At 42.4% G+C, this 14,083-nt stretch overlaps 1 pseudogene; it reads right to left on the bottom strand.

The window, feature by feature from the left end:
* Positions 1–10,256: 10,256 nt before the first annotated feature.
* Positions 10,257–12,346, bottom strand: LOC102874579 (annotated as a pseudogene).
* Between the last annotated feature and the right edge of the window lie 1,737 nt (positions 12,347–14,083).

Here is a 14,083-nt window from a genome sequence, read left to right on the forward strand (position 1 = left end):
ACAATCAAGTTGTATACTCACTGAGGGTTATCGATACAAAGTAGACTTAACCCTATTTCTTTCTTTACAATTTTTTAAAAATTTTTTAAAATTAGTTAGTGACTTGTGTGGGTTCTTAAAGAGCCTCTTTCAACTGGTAAATTTTGCATACTCTGATTCAGTTCACCTCAGTTCATTTAATATGTAACAAAACTAACAAAATGAAATTTAAAAGTTATTATCCTAATACAGAAAGTTATGTGATTTTACTGATCAGTATATACTATAAGAATAAGGAATTATGGTGACATAGTTCTCAGAGTGTCTGCTGCTAGTGAAAAAGCTGTTTTCCCTGGTTCTTGAAAACCATCAGCAGCAACTTGGAAGAAAGATGGGCAGCTTTTCTCCTGCGAAGATTCCGATGGCAGTGAGGTAATAAGTTATAATTAGAAAGAAAATACTGTTTGTGAAAAGATCTGATAGTCATGACATTTATAATATAATGCAAAGTGAGAAAATATTTTTAAAATATGTATTAATCTTACTGGATGAAGAGCACATATAAATACTAAGCCATGATCAAGAAAAACTTTTGATATTAAATGTACAAAAATCAATTAATAAGAAATTGTTAAATTTCTGCTGACTGGTAAAATATTTTTTCACAAGATATAAACTTTAGGTTACATATGTCTCCCTGGAGATTAAGGTGCGTTTGATACAGGCCAGAGTCTTCCCAATCACTTGTTATGCATCAGAGAATTGGACAATGACCAAGGTTAGAAGGAGAATTGATGCCTTTGGGCTGTGGTGCTGGAGAAGAGTATTGAGAATACCATGGACTGCTAGGAAAACAAACAGATTTGTCCTGGAGTGGGTGAGGCCTGGCTGCTCCTTGGAGGCAAGGATTTTGAAGCTTCGTCTGACATATTTTGGGCATGTTGCAAGGAGGGACCAGTCCTTTGGAGAAGGACATCATGCATGCTTGGGAGGGTGGAGGGACAACGCAGGAGAGGAAGACCCTCAATGAGATGGATCGATTCCGTGACTGGTGTAATGGGGGGAGGTGTGTCGCAGATGGTGAGATTGGCACAGGATAGGGCAGAATTTAGGGCTGTTGTACATAGAGTCATTATGAGAGGCAGGCAACTCGATGGCACATACAACAAAAACAACTATGAGATCAGCAAATCTGGTCATTTTATGATTTTTAGCTTTGTTTTTAAGTGCCATAGAGTCAAATAAGATTCATTGTGACCCTGTGAGCAACAGATCAGAATCCTGTCTGTGAAACATACAGAGAGAGAGAGAGAGAGAGAGAGGAAAAAAAGCTGGTCCCAAGAAAAGAACAAGCCAACAAGCCTTTATTAGTAGACCTGAGAAGCATGTCAAGTGACTGCACACAGAGAAGGCCATAATGGAGGCATGCAGACAGACAAAGGTAGCTTCTTTTTATTGATTATTAAGGAGTTTTAGAGAGGATAGTAGTTTGCTCTGGAATTTAAGGGCAGGAGACCTTTCAATGTGTGATCAGGCCTATGACCTTATCAGGATCTGGTCATCTAGTGACCTTATCAGGATAAGGACATTTTTAGGTTTCCTCAGGGGATGGTCAGGCCTGGGGTAACTTCAACATTCTTCCTCTAGATCTTAAGGGGATAGGGAGCAGGACCAGTGTTGTCTCTAGCTGCTTTCTGCTGGACAGGGGCACATTGGGTGAGCTGGAGTTGATTCCTCCTAAAGTCTGAAGGAGGAATATGATTTTCATATGTTCCCAGGTAGCTCGGGAGATGACCAAGAAGTGTTCTACTAAAAATTTCTGAAAAAGATTTATAAGCAAGAGTTAAAAGACAGAGGACAACCAGAAAGAGAGTTAGGATGGGAAGTAGCCAGAAGGGCATTCCTAGTTGCAACTTGGTTCCTGATTCTCTATTAAGGGCACTAGCTTTGTCTTTTCTTTTTCTTTTCTTTTCTTTTTTTAATTTCTTCTTTAACTACTCCTGATTCATTGGTATAAAAATAACAGTTTTTAAACCAGTAGAGACTACTTTCTTCCACGGCTAATAAAGTAAGTCTTCTTTTGTTTTGTAATACAACTGCTGCTAGGGAGTCACTTTGGTCTTGGACTGCAATAAGCTGAACTATGATATTGTTTAGTGACTCTTGGAGAGCTTTTGAGAGAAGCTGGAATTTTTCTAAGGAGATGTTTGGATTTGCAGTGCTAGTAGTAGATTCTGTTACTCTTCCTAGGCTGGACACTAGAGAGAGAAGTCTTATGATGGTTGCTTGTGTTTGAGGTGCTGGGTCAGAGAGACAGGTATTAGTTCAAGGTCGGTGGTATAGAATATAGGGGGAAGTAGGTAGGTTAGAATGCAGATCTATGCTCACTTGGTTGGCAAGCAGGAGTAGACAATGTTTCCCCACGTGAAGATGAGATTGATTCCTACTTTTAGGCATCTCTAGAAGCAGACCTTGAAGAAAAGCTGAACCCAGTCTGCACTGACTTCCCATTGATAGGATCTAAAAGAGGTTTTGGTTGAGGGTCAGTGTGTAATATTTTGTTGTTTTTTTATTTAAGCCTTTTTGTTTAGAGCCAACAAGACCTCCTGGAGAGCACTGTATTTAAAAGTTGGGCCTGGGGGGGTTATATTTTAATCCCTTGTTGCTATATTTTGGAGGAACATTTTTTTAAATTGTACAGCACTCTTCTGTCAATTCGCTGTGCTTATATAATCTGGGTTTACTGTGACACTGGACCTTGCAACTGTGGGGTCTCAAATACCGTAATGGTTGCCCATGGTGGACAGTGTTTGGTGGAGCTCCCAGTTTAAGACAGGTTTGGAAGCAGGAGTGGCATACACTTCCTAAACCACATGCCTCTGGAAACTCTATTGAACTTGGAGAAACAATGATAGTTATAGAAAGGTCTTTGTTCATAGTGTTGTTATGAGTTGTGCTTGGCTCGATGGCAATCAACAACAACAAGAAGTATGCTAGGGTGAGGGGTTAAAGAGACATGTTTTTGATGGAAGGTATTTGTTTCTTTAAGGTTGGTCTTTTAGTTGGGTGATACAGAAAGAGATGGACAGTAGTTCTGGAATATGAGTTGGTTAGAGAAGGGGGAGGGATTTAGATGAGACTTTGTATGAAGAGTACAACTTCAGGAGAATTCTCGAGTGGGGGTGACGCGAGAGGAAGGGAGGCATAAGTCAAGGGTGGTTTGCGTGTGGCCTTGGGCAATAGTCCTGGTGATAGGTACTTGAGGATGGAAGGAAGCTCTCTTGTAATTATATCTGAAGAAGTCTTGAGAGTTAAAACTTTATACATCAGAATTGGCTTTTCTGAGGTCACTATTCTTAGTGTATATTTTAAGTGTACTTGGGTTAGGTTTAAACATGTATGTCTACTACAGGTCTGTGTAAATTTTGTGAGCTTTTATGTAATTACTAATACCTTGTAGGTTCCTGTTTTTCACACTGGCCAGATTTGTAGGACATAAATCAGGATTTTTAAGGTCTCTTTTTACATGAACAACTGCGAATGTCTCTTGCCTATAGTCTGATAGCAATTGTTGCAATTTCTTTAAAAGATAACTTGCTTCTGTATGAGTTTGAAGAACAGTTGTAGATAAAGTTTTGTTATACAAAATCTCAAATGCTGACAATCTGGTTATTTGTTGAGGAACTGTTGTAGCATACAACAGAGTAATCAGAAATGGGCAATTTTACTGGACTGAGTTTACTGGCACAACTTAGCTAGGGTCTTTTTTAATTTGACTATAGATATTGACTGGTTCTTAGAGTTTCTGGGTCATTCTACTCAAAAGCAAATAAAAGCTGAGAGAGCGGAGAGGTATAGTAAAGAACGCATTTTTCAGGCTTAATACTAAGAAATATTTAGACTGTGGGGGGGGGTCTTTGTGTTATTAGGGATTAGGTATGGAGGAAATATACTTTTATTGATATGTCTTGGACTAAATTTATTTACTATTTGGCTTTGAGTCTGCTAAGATGGGAGTATTATAAGGAGAAGGTTTTAAAAAAAAAATTATTCTTGCTCCTTTAATTACTTAATGATGGGTACTAGGCCTTGCGTGCTTTCCAGAAAAAAAATAGTACTGGCTGTTTCTTCTTCTTTTTTTTTTTAATAGGATATTAGTTATTAGCTTAAATAGCTGCCGGCACTTAACAACAATAACATTAATAGAGAGAGAGAGAGAGATATCAGCTGGCCCAGCGAAGAGAAAACGATGTGACCAAGACAAAGGTGGGTGACTTTTAGTTTGCGGCCCTCAGGCCAGTCTTTCATTGTTTTTTTTTTTTTTTACTCTTCACATGATTTATTTTAAATGACTGCTGGTTCTAGATGCTCAAAATCTTTCATTGTTTTTGTTCAGACATTCCTCTAGGTCGTATAGTCGTGCTGTACAAGTTGCCGTACAGCGGTCAGTTGTGGTTGCTGTGAGGCTGAACACTGTGACACGGATGTGTCAAATGCGTTAATGGTTGGCTACAATGCGGACTGAGAGTGGGGTGGAGCTCCCCGATTGAACAAGCTTGGAAGGAGGAGTGGCGTCCACTTCCATAATAGCTTGCCTCCGGAAACCCTATGAACTTGGAGAGAGGATGAAAGGCACCCAAGCGTCAAGGACTCTCCTTTATAGGGTCGCTAGGAGTCGCCTGCGACTCAACGGCACTTAACAACAACAACAACATATACTTTTTAACCCTAGGGCCATATTAACGCTCTCTGGCATTGAGTTACTACTTCCTAATGTTATTTGAAGTACTGAGGTGAAAAGAACTTTTGCATTTACTTTTGATAACAAGTCTCTTTTTAATAAAAGTACAGGGGGTTTTGAGATAACTAGAAATAGATGGGAAAATAATACTTTATTCTTTATACAGTTTAACAAGGAGGGGTGATATTTCCTTACAGGTTTGTTTGGGTTTTTTTAAATGTTTACAGTAGTAAGTTGGCAGGGAGAAAGAAGGTTTCTAAAAGACTGCAAAACCAAATAACTCGTACTAGTGTTGAGGAGAAAGTGAATTATTTTATCAGCAACACCTATGCATATCCAAGATTCTTCCAGGCATATGGTGATGCTATGCTGGTCATTTGCAGTGAGTCTAAGGGAGCTAGGGATCCATTAGTGTTATTGCTTTTCTCCCACCAAGACTCACTAGGGGCATTCTTGAGCCAGATGCTTATGAGATCTGTACTAGAAGCAAGTGGCAGGAGGCTTCTCTTCTGTCCCTTTACTCTCTTTCAGTATCTTTGGACACTTATGGCTTATGTGACCAGGATTTTTACACTAGAAGCAAGAGTGTTGGAATTGGGATTTTGGAGCATGTCTGCTGCATGGAAAAGGACTGGGATCTTAAATTTTCTGCAATAACAGTTTTAAGAAATTAGGCTTTTAGTTAATCTTTCTTTACTTCCTACAAGTCTTTATTGTTGAACACTCAAATAACAGCAGTTAAAAGCTACTTCAAGTCACACTGGGGGCCTTTTTCTGAAGTTTTTATAATAATGGGAAGACTGATTGATGAAATGGAAATTTATCACTATTTTCCTCATGAAATTCAGGTCTAAGTTAGTGAAATTTTTTGCATAATTTGTATGTGTCTATTCTTATAGGTTCTCTCTACTTTGGGCTATTTCTGCTAATTTTGAGTAGTTTACGGATTCTACCTGAATATCTTTTATTTTCTTTCTGAGACAAGTTTGCATGTAATCTCTAGTAGCTCTTAAATCTACTTCTCCTTTTTAATTGATAGTTTTAAAGTGGGTCTATCTCAGGAATGGCCTGAGCTTTATGTGCTAGATGTGGATTGATGGCGTAGTGGCAAGAAGCTGTACTACAATACCAAAGGCATGAGTTTTGAATCTACCAGCTGCTCTATGGGAGAAGGATGTGTAATCCCTCCCATGCAATTAATTGCCTCTGAAAACGTTCTGGAAGATCAGGTATGGATCAGTTCTGACTCAACAGAACACAGTAACAACAACAAAAACATTATTATCTGTCTAATGTCTAACACCACCAATAATTTTGTGCTTCTTATCAAAAGAGCAGCAGAAAGACAGCAAAACTGTTAAATCTTTCCATATTAAATAAAAAATAGTAGTAATAGGAAATGTTTGTATAAGTGTTTCAGGATCTTGAGAAAAACATTCTAGTTTGTTTTTTTAAAAATTTTTTTATACTAAAGAGAACATGGACCATCATAGTATTTTTACGAGGTTTTATTTTGTTGGTTTTTGTTTGGAGGATTTTTTGGTGGGTTTTTTTTTTTACTGGAGTCATTAGAGTGCATGAGCATTAAACTATTGCTATACTAAGCTTAAAACAAAAAGAAAAAGATAAATTTGGAAAAAATTTTCCAGTCCTGAACTCTGGCTGAAAATCTAGGATGGGTGGAAAATACTATAAGAAAAAGTGAAACAGAACAAAATTCTTAGCCTTGTTTCAATAAAAGTGGAAAAAAAAATACACATATATGCTAATGCCCATACTCTCAGAATTCTACCAGGCTTGGCTGACATTCAGGGTATTCCAGCAAGACAGGGCCTGCATGTAAAACTAGATCCTGAGCTCTGGACAAGAAAATGGCACTTGTATACCAGATCTATAGCAGACATCACCCCCTCCTGGAAAATTATCCTACTGCAACTACAGCATGCTGCAAACGGAAAAGAAGAGGCATGAAATCACAAGGTATCACTCCTGGAGCAGAAGCTTAAAGTAAAGGATTTTTCCTCAGAACTATCTGAGGTAGAAAAGGAAGACCCTAAAACTAGTACATGGAATTTGGACTAAGAAAGTCCTAAACTCAAGAAAGACTGGCCACAGCCTAAGAAAAGCTTAGCCACATTAAATTTTACCCTAATAGAAGCTGGCAACAGCCTCAGGCATCACTGAAGCACAGAAGCCTTGAGACCTAAGTAGATAGAGGGAAGAAGGTGTTGGATGGGGTAGGCTGGAGTGGATACTGGTGGAGCAGGGAAAGTGATGGGTCAAGAAACACAAGTCAAGGGTGAGAGAGGAACACTGAATCTATTGGTTACTTTTGTAATTGGGAAATGTCCTTGGTCTGCTCCATTCTGTAAAATGCTTCTCTGTCAGATACTGTTCTAAAGATGAGCATTCAAATTAAGACAAACTAGGAAGAAGGATTTGCCATCCTTTTCCAAATAACAGGCCTTCGAAAACCCTATGTACAATAGAGCACACTTACAGTAGACTAGCAGATATGGCAACTGAGACTGAGCCCTCAAATACTGAAACACAAAAGGGAATAACAGTTGTAAGCAGACACTAATGATTGGAACTTGAAAAGTGAGAAGCATGAAATGTAGGATAGTTGCACGTTGTTAAGAAAATAATGTTGTTGTTGTTGTTAAGTGCCGTCGAGTTCTAGGCGACTTATAGCAACCCTATGAATGAAAGTCCTCAACACTTACGTGGCTTTCATCCTTTCTCCAGGTTCATAGGGTTTCTGGAGGCAAACTGTCACCAACCACCCGACCATGGTCGTGACAAGAAACTCGAGGGGTTTCTTGGTGAAGAGCAGGTGAGGGACGAAGTCGGCGAAAATGAGAGTCTGCACACCAGGATGATGTAGAGAGCTCTGGTTTATTATGCTAAAAGCTTGCTTTTTATACATTTAAACTTGTTTAAACTTGACTTATAGCCAACATTTTGTGATTACAAAACTCACATAAGATTTTAACTAGAAAAAACAAAAAGAAAATATTTTCTATTACTAAATAATAGCATCAGCTATTAAACATTCTTTAAACAAGAAACACAATGACCTTATGTTGGTCATCTGCTAGACAATGGTTAATGGTTTACATTTCACTTCCTTTCCTCTCCTACTTTGCGTTACTGTATCTTAGCCACCTTTGTTTTTGCCTTTGTACTCATGTTTGTACTGTACTACATAAGGTCCAAGCCTAATGAATCTTAACATCTATTTTCCTACACTCTGGACCATTCCTATGTTTATCAATAGCTTTTGCAACTTGTTTCATAAGATTTTAATTTGTTTTTGTTTGGCAATGTGCACTAAGGCGTACGACTTCCTTTAACTTGTTTTTACCAAGTTAACTTGTAATATTCAATTCTTTTTCCTTGGAATACAAAACGTCTGTATAAGGAAGAGGTACTGGTGTTGGAGTTGGCAGGACATATGGTCCTTTATAAGTACTTTCTTCCCACCACCTGTTATTTATCTGGTAATATTTCCTATTTCTTGAAGAGACCTTTACTTTTAGAGAAGTTTGTCTTTTGAGTCTTTTCTTAAACCTCTCTGTTTTATTCTCATTAACTATGACTTTCTGCTGTTGAAACTAGTCTAAACTTTCTCCTAATATACAATTACATTGCTGAATATGAGTTGCAAGTATCACAAAAGAAGAATTAGATACATACTCAAAGATCATATTCAAAATTATAATTTTAAGAACAATCTCAATTTCTATTATATTTTCATCTTGTTTATTATCATTTCCAGGAACATTAAGTGGTTCCTGATTAAGGACTTTAGTTAAATCTTTATCCCAGTTCTGGTGAAGTTCCCCTGGTTTTTCCCCAGAAACTCCCATTCTTATCAGAAACAGCACATAGCTTAAAATAGAAAAGCAATTCCTAGAAGCAATTTAATTTCCAGAGGTTTCCCAGGATTACGAAGACCCATCTGTAACAAATATCCAGGCATCAGCCCACTCACAAGCACAGGGCTAGCAAGATTCCCTCTTATGCTATCCTTGAGGTCAGAGACCCCGTACAGGCGCGGACGTCCCATTTTGTCACACGGGCGTCGTGGCCAGAGAGGACAGCGAGGCGGGTGTGGCAGCAAACTATTACAGAAGTGGGTGCTACTCCTGCTTCCAAGCTTGTTTTAACCAGGGAGCTGCACCAAACACTGATGTGTCAGACGCGTTAATGGTTAAGAAAGAAATAGAAAGCATAAATATTGACATATTAGGTATTGGTGAAATGAAATGGACTGGCATGGGACATTGTGAATGAAACAATCACATATTATGCCACAGATGAAAAGGTGAGGAAAAATGGAGTTGCTTTCATACTCAAAAAAGTCATTTCTAAGTCGGTCTTGAAACATAATACTGTGAGTGACAGGATACTATCCGTACATATACAAGGAAGTCCAGTGAATATCACTATAACTTAAATAGATGCACCAACAACCACAGCCAAAGACAGGAAATAGAACACTTCAACCAACTTTTACAGTCAGAAATCTATCAAACATGAAACCAAGATGCATTAATAATAATGGATGACTGGAATGCAAAAGTTGAGAGTAGGAAAGAAGGATCAGAAGTCTGAAAACATGGATATGTAGACAGAAATGAGGCTGGAGATAGAATGATACACTTCTATACAATGGCTTATTCTTTTTTTTTTTTTTTTTCAGAGAGGAGCAATTTTTATTGAGCAACTGGGAGGAAACAGTCCTTCCCATTCTCACTCAGGACACCGGCAATAAGGGACACATGCTCCCTCAGACCACCTCCAGTAGACGGAGGACTGTCGCAGGGCCCCTCCTGCCCCACGGCCGTAGTGTGGGAGGTGAAGTGAGATGCGTCCTGCCCGGTCAGTCCAAGCAGGCGGGCTCAGCGCTGGTCATCTCCTTGGAACATGTGGACTCCAGCTCCCCCACAGTAAGCGGTTCACCTGCGTCCCGGCACAGCAGCGAGAACACCATGCCGAACTGTGGGTGTCTCCCGTACATCCCTCCAGGCCCCACCCCAGGTCCTCCTGGGAAATGGGATCAGTGCCCGAGAGTCTTGAGGTCACTGCACCCCACTCCTCTGGTGCCTGTGGAGTGGGCTGCCTGTGTGGCTCTGGGCACCCCCAGGATGCGCAAACAGGCCATTTCCTGCACAGTTAGCACTGCAGGCGTGGGGTGGGGCTGCACTGACCCCCTTACTGTCATCCGAGCTCCCTCCTCTCCTAGAGCAGAGCAGCGCTGCCTTCATTTACACGCCTGCACAGGGCCCGGTCCTGTCTCGGTGTGAACAGGCCCCCAGTGCTCAGGCCCCCTGCAGTGGGGCAGGAGCCACCGAGACCCCTCAGGCAGCCCAGCATGTGGCCTCACCCACAGAGAGGTGGAGGCCAGAGTGTGGCCCTCCAGAGCCTGGCCTGGCACCCTCGGGGTGTCGTGGGAAGAGGCAGTCTCCCAGTTCCAGTGGTGGAAGGTGGTGGCAGTGGAGGGGCCCTGCACGCCCCTGGCTGGTGGCAGTCAGTCGGTCTCCTGCTTAATGTCCTGGACAGGGACAGGCAGCTCAGGACGTGCGGGCTTCCCGGGCACGGCTCTGTCTGGGTGCTCCTCCTTCACCCGTACTGAGATGACCTCTTCAGGCTCCACTGATGCCTTCGCCTTCGCAGCAGCCCGCATGTCGTCCTACAACAGAGGCTTCTTGGAGCCCTGTCTCAGGGGCCGGGTCCTGCTGGACGTTATTCTCTTCCTTTTCTTCCCAAACTGTTTCTTTCTCTTTTTTGTGGCCTCTTTGACCTTGAGTGGAGTGTTAGGCTCTGCTGTGGCCACAGGCGGCTGGAGTTGGTAACCGGTGAGCTCACACCAGCCCACGGGGTAGTAGATGTCTGGGGATTCAAGTCCACCCACTGGTCGTACTCGCTGGTCCAGCCGTCGAAGTGGATGCTGAGCAGTCGGTGCACCACCTGCTTCACGGTGGCCACGCAGATGAGCCACGGCTCCATCAGGTCTACAGCCTCCAGCTTCATGCCCACCTGGAAGCCGTGGTTGGGGCAGTCCATGTTGAAGAGTCTTGATGGTGCTGCTTTTGACTTGGTCTTTTCCAGGTAGGTCTCCCAGCTGAAAGTCTCTGCTTCATACCCTTTTGGGGGTGTGAGCTCAATGTCATTCTTCTGGCAAAAGGTGGCTGGGAAGATGGCGTGGGAGGAAGCGTGGTAACAGAACCAGTCCGAGCCATCTGTCGAGGGCCCCCCATCCACAGAGATCATCAGGTAGCCATCCAGGAGGACCTTACAGATGGTCGCCACGCAGATGTTGCCCAGATTCAGGGGGTCAATGGCCTCCAGCTTCATCCCTTCCTCAAACCCACCTCCTTCAGTGTAGACAGCTCATATCTTCTTGAAGAGGTAAGGGACTGCATCACAGTATATCTTCTGGAAGGTGGGATGGTGGGCCATGTCACTGCGCCTCTCTGACATTTTGATGTCATGGCCAACACGTCGGGACCAGCCCACGGGGTGGATCAGGGGGCTCCACATGTGACACCAGAAGTCATCATCACTGTCCCCATCCTCATACAGGAGCCGCAGGCGGCCCCCGATGACTGTGTCCACCATGGCCATGCGGGTACCAGACGCCGCATGCCCTGCCGGAAGGGGTACTTCATGCTCTCTGCCATCTTGATATGGAAATCCACAGGGAGGGTCCTGGAGCCCACCAAGCGTTTCATGAGGTAGCCCTTCCAGTCGGTGAACTTGGCATGGATGGTCCTCGCGGGGACCAGGATCTTGCTGTTGATGGCACACCAGCCAATGGGGTGGATGTCTACAGTTCCCACGTTGCACCAGAAGTCATGACTGGCGTCATTTTCAAAGCACTCATACCGAAGCAGCACCCGATACCCCACTGTCTGGATGACTGAGGCGACCCAGTACACCCGGCTGGGGAACACAGCTTCGCTGTTGAGCACCTCCACCTTCATTCCCTTTATCACGTCCTCCCACTGGTCATAGAGCGGGACATGTTTGAAGCAGCTGACAGGAGCAGCCTTGTAACTGTGATCTTTCAGGAATTTTCCCCAGTCAAAACCTAAGACCAGTGCATCTTGCCCGGTGGGTGTCCCATCTGCCAGCTGTCCTGTCCCTTGTGAGTGCAGGAAGGCGCCAATCTTGGCTGACCAGGCAGCCTTGTGCAGGACTTTGGCCTTCTTGGTGGGTGGCTTTCCCTGTAATCGGGCTAAGATACTAGCTTTCTTCGAGTTGGAGGAGTAGCTCCGGGAACAGGAAACACTGCAGAAGCACTTGGTCTTGGAGAAAAAGGCTTCTCTGGTACCCACAATACCACACATCTTGCAGACGGCTGGTTCAGAACCACTGCCATCCACAGAGCGGGGAGTCGTAGGGTTGAGTAAATGTACAAGGGAGGTCGGCAGCTCCTTCCCGATCTTCATTTTCTGCTTCACTGGACTCCTCCAGATAAGAGCTGCTCTCACTGCCCACACTACTGTTATAAGCTCGGAAACTGTCATAGCCACCGAAGAGCTCCAACTCATCTTCCTCTTCTTCCTCCATAGGTTCTGAAGACGGAGTCTCCTCGACGCCGCGGGGCTTCTCCATGAGACCCTAACACAGTTTCTTCAACCGTCACCCTTTGTAAGAAGCCATGTTGGCCTCGCTGCTCTCCTCGCGCTAGCTCATTCTACAATGGTTTATTCTTTGCAAATACCTTATATAAGAAACATAAACACAGACCATACACCTGGATTTCACCTGAAGATATGCACAGAAATCAGACTGATTACACCTATGGAAAGAGTTGCTGGAGAAGTTAAATATCAGCTGTGAAAACTAGGCTTGGTGCTGATTGTGGAACAGACCATCAACTACTTATATACAAGTTCAGACTAAAGCTAAAGAAGGTTAAATAATATCCACAGGAACCAAAATTTGACCTTAAGTCTATCCCACTTGAATTTCAAAACCATCTAGGGAATAGGTTTGAGGCCTTGAACACTAAAGAGCAAAGACCAGATGAGCTGTGAGAGGATATTAAAAAAAAAAAATATATATCATACAGGAAAAATGCAAAAGGTCATTACAAAGACTGAGGAGGAAGAAAAGACCAAGACAGATGTTAGAAAAGATTCTGAATATTACACTAGAACACCAAGAAGCCAAAGTAAAGGAAGACATAATTAGGGAGCTGAACAGAAGATTTCAAAAGGCAGCATAGCAAAAAAAAAAAAAAAAAACCAAAGTATTATAATGAGATGTGCAGAGTGCTGGAGTCACAAAATCCAAAGGGCTGAACTTGCTCAGCATTTCTTAAGTTGAAGGAATTAAAGAATAAATTCAAGGCTTGAGCTGTAATACTTAAGGATGCTTTGTGCAGAATATTAAATAATCCAGGAAGCATTAAAAGAAGATGAAGGATTATACAGAGTCATTGTACCAAAAAGAATTGGCTGACAGAAGAATTTCATGGTCTTAGGCTTGTGATGTTTTAGGGGAAGATCAAGCTGCTCTGAAGGAATTGGCATAAAACCAAGGTTCCAGGAATTGACAGCATACCAATTGATATATTTCAAAAAGCAGACACTGCCCTGAACATGCTCACCAAGTTGTGCCAAGAAATCTGGAGGACAACCACCTGACCAACTGACCAGAATTTTTTCCCATTCCAAAAAATGGTGACCCAGTAGAGTACACAAATTATTCAACAATATTATATGTAAGCATGATCCTGTTGAAGATTATCCAGAAACAACTGGAACAGTACATAAATAGAGAACTTGCAGGCATGCAGGCTATGGTCAAATGAGGCTGTGGCACTAGGGATATTATAACCAATGTTAAAGGGATCTTGGCTGAAAGCAGAGAGTATTAGAGGAATGTCTATCTGTGTTTCATTGACAAATTCAAAGGCATTTGACTGGGTGGATCACAATATATGGCTAATACTGAAAAGAAAGGAAATCCCAGGACACTTGACTGTGCAAAACCTATGTTTGAGCCAGGAGGCAGTCATCAAAACAGAGAAAGGAAACACTGCATGATTTAAAACAGAGAGAGGTGCAATCCCAGAGGAACACGGTTCGAATCCACCAGATGCTCTGCCAGAGAAGGAGGCGCAATATCCTCCTGTACCAGTCAGATTTGATTTGATGGTACACGCACACAAAATTTAAAAAAAAAAAAAAACAGAGAGAGGTGTACTGTACGTCAAAGATGTGTCCTATTTCCATACCTTTTCAGTCTATATTCAGAACAGATCATCTAGGAGGGTAGACTTTGTGAGGAGTGTGGCATCAGGATTGGAGGAAGACTCATCAACAACTTGCCTTATGCAGGTGA

Source organism: Elephantulus edwardii, unplaced genomic scaffold (assembly GCF_000299155.1).
Source record: "Elephantulus edwardii isolate Elephantulus edwardi_28Jun2011 unplaced genomic scaffold, EleEdw1.0 scaffold00422, whole genome shotgun sequence".
Taxonomy (NCBI): Eukaryota; Metazoa; Chordata; class Mammalia; order Macroscelidea; family Macroscelididae; genus Elephantulus; species Elephantulus edwardii.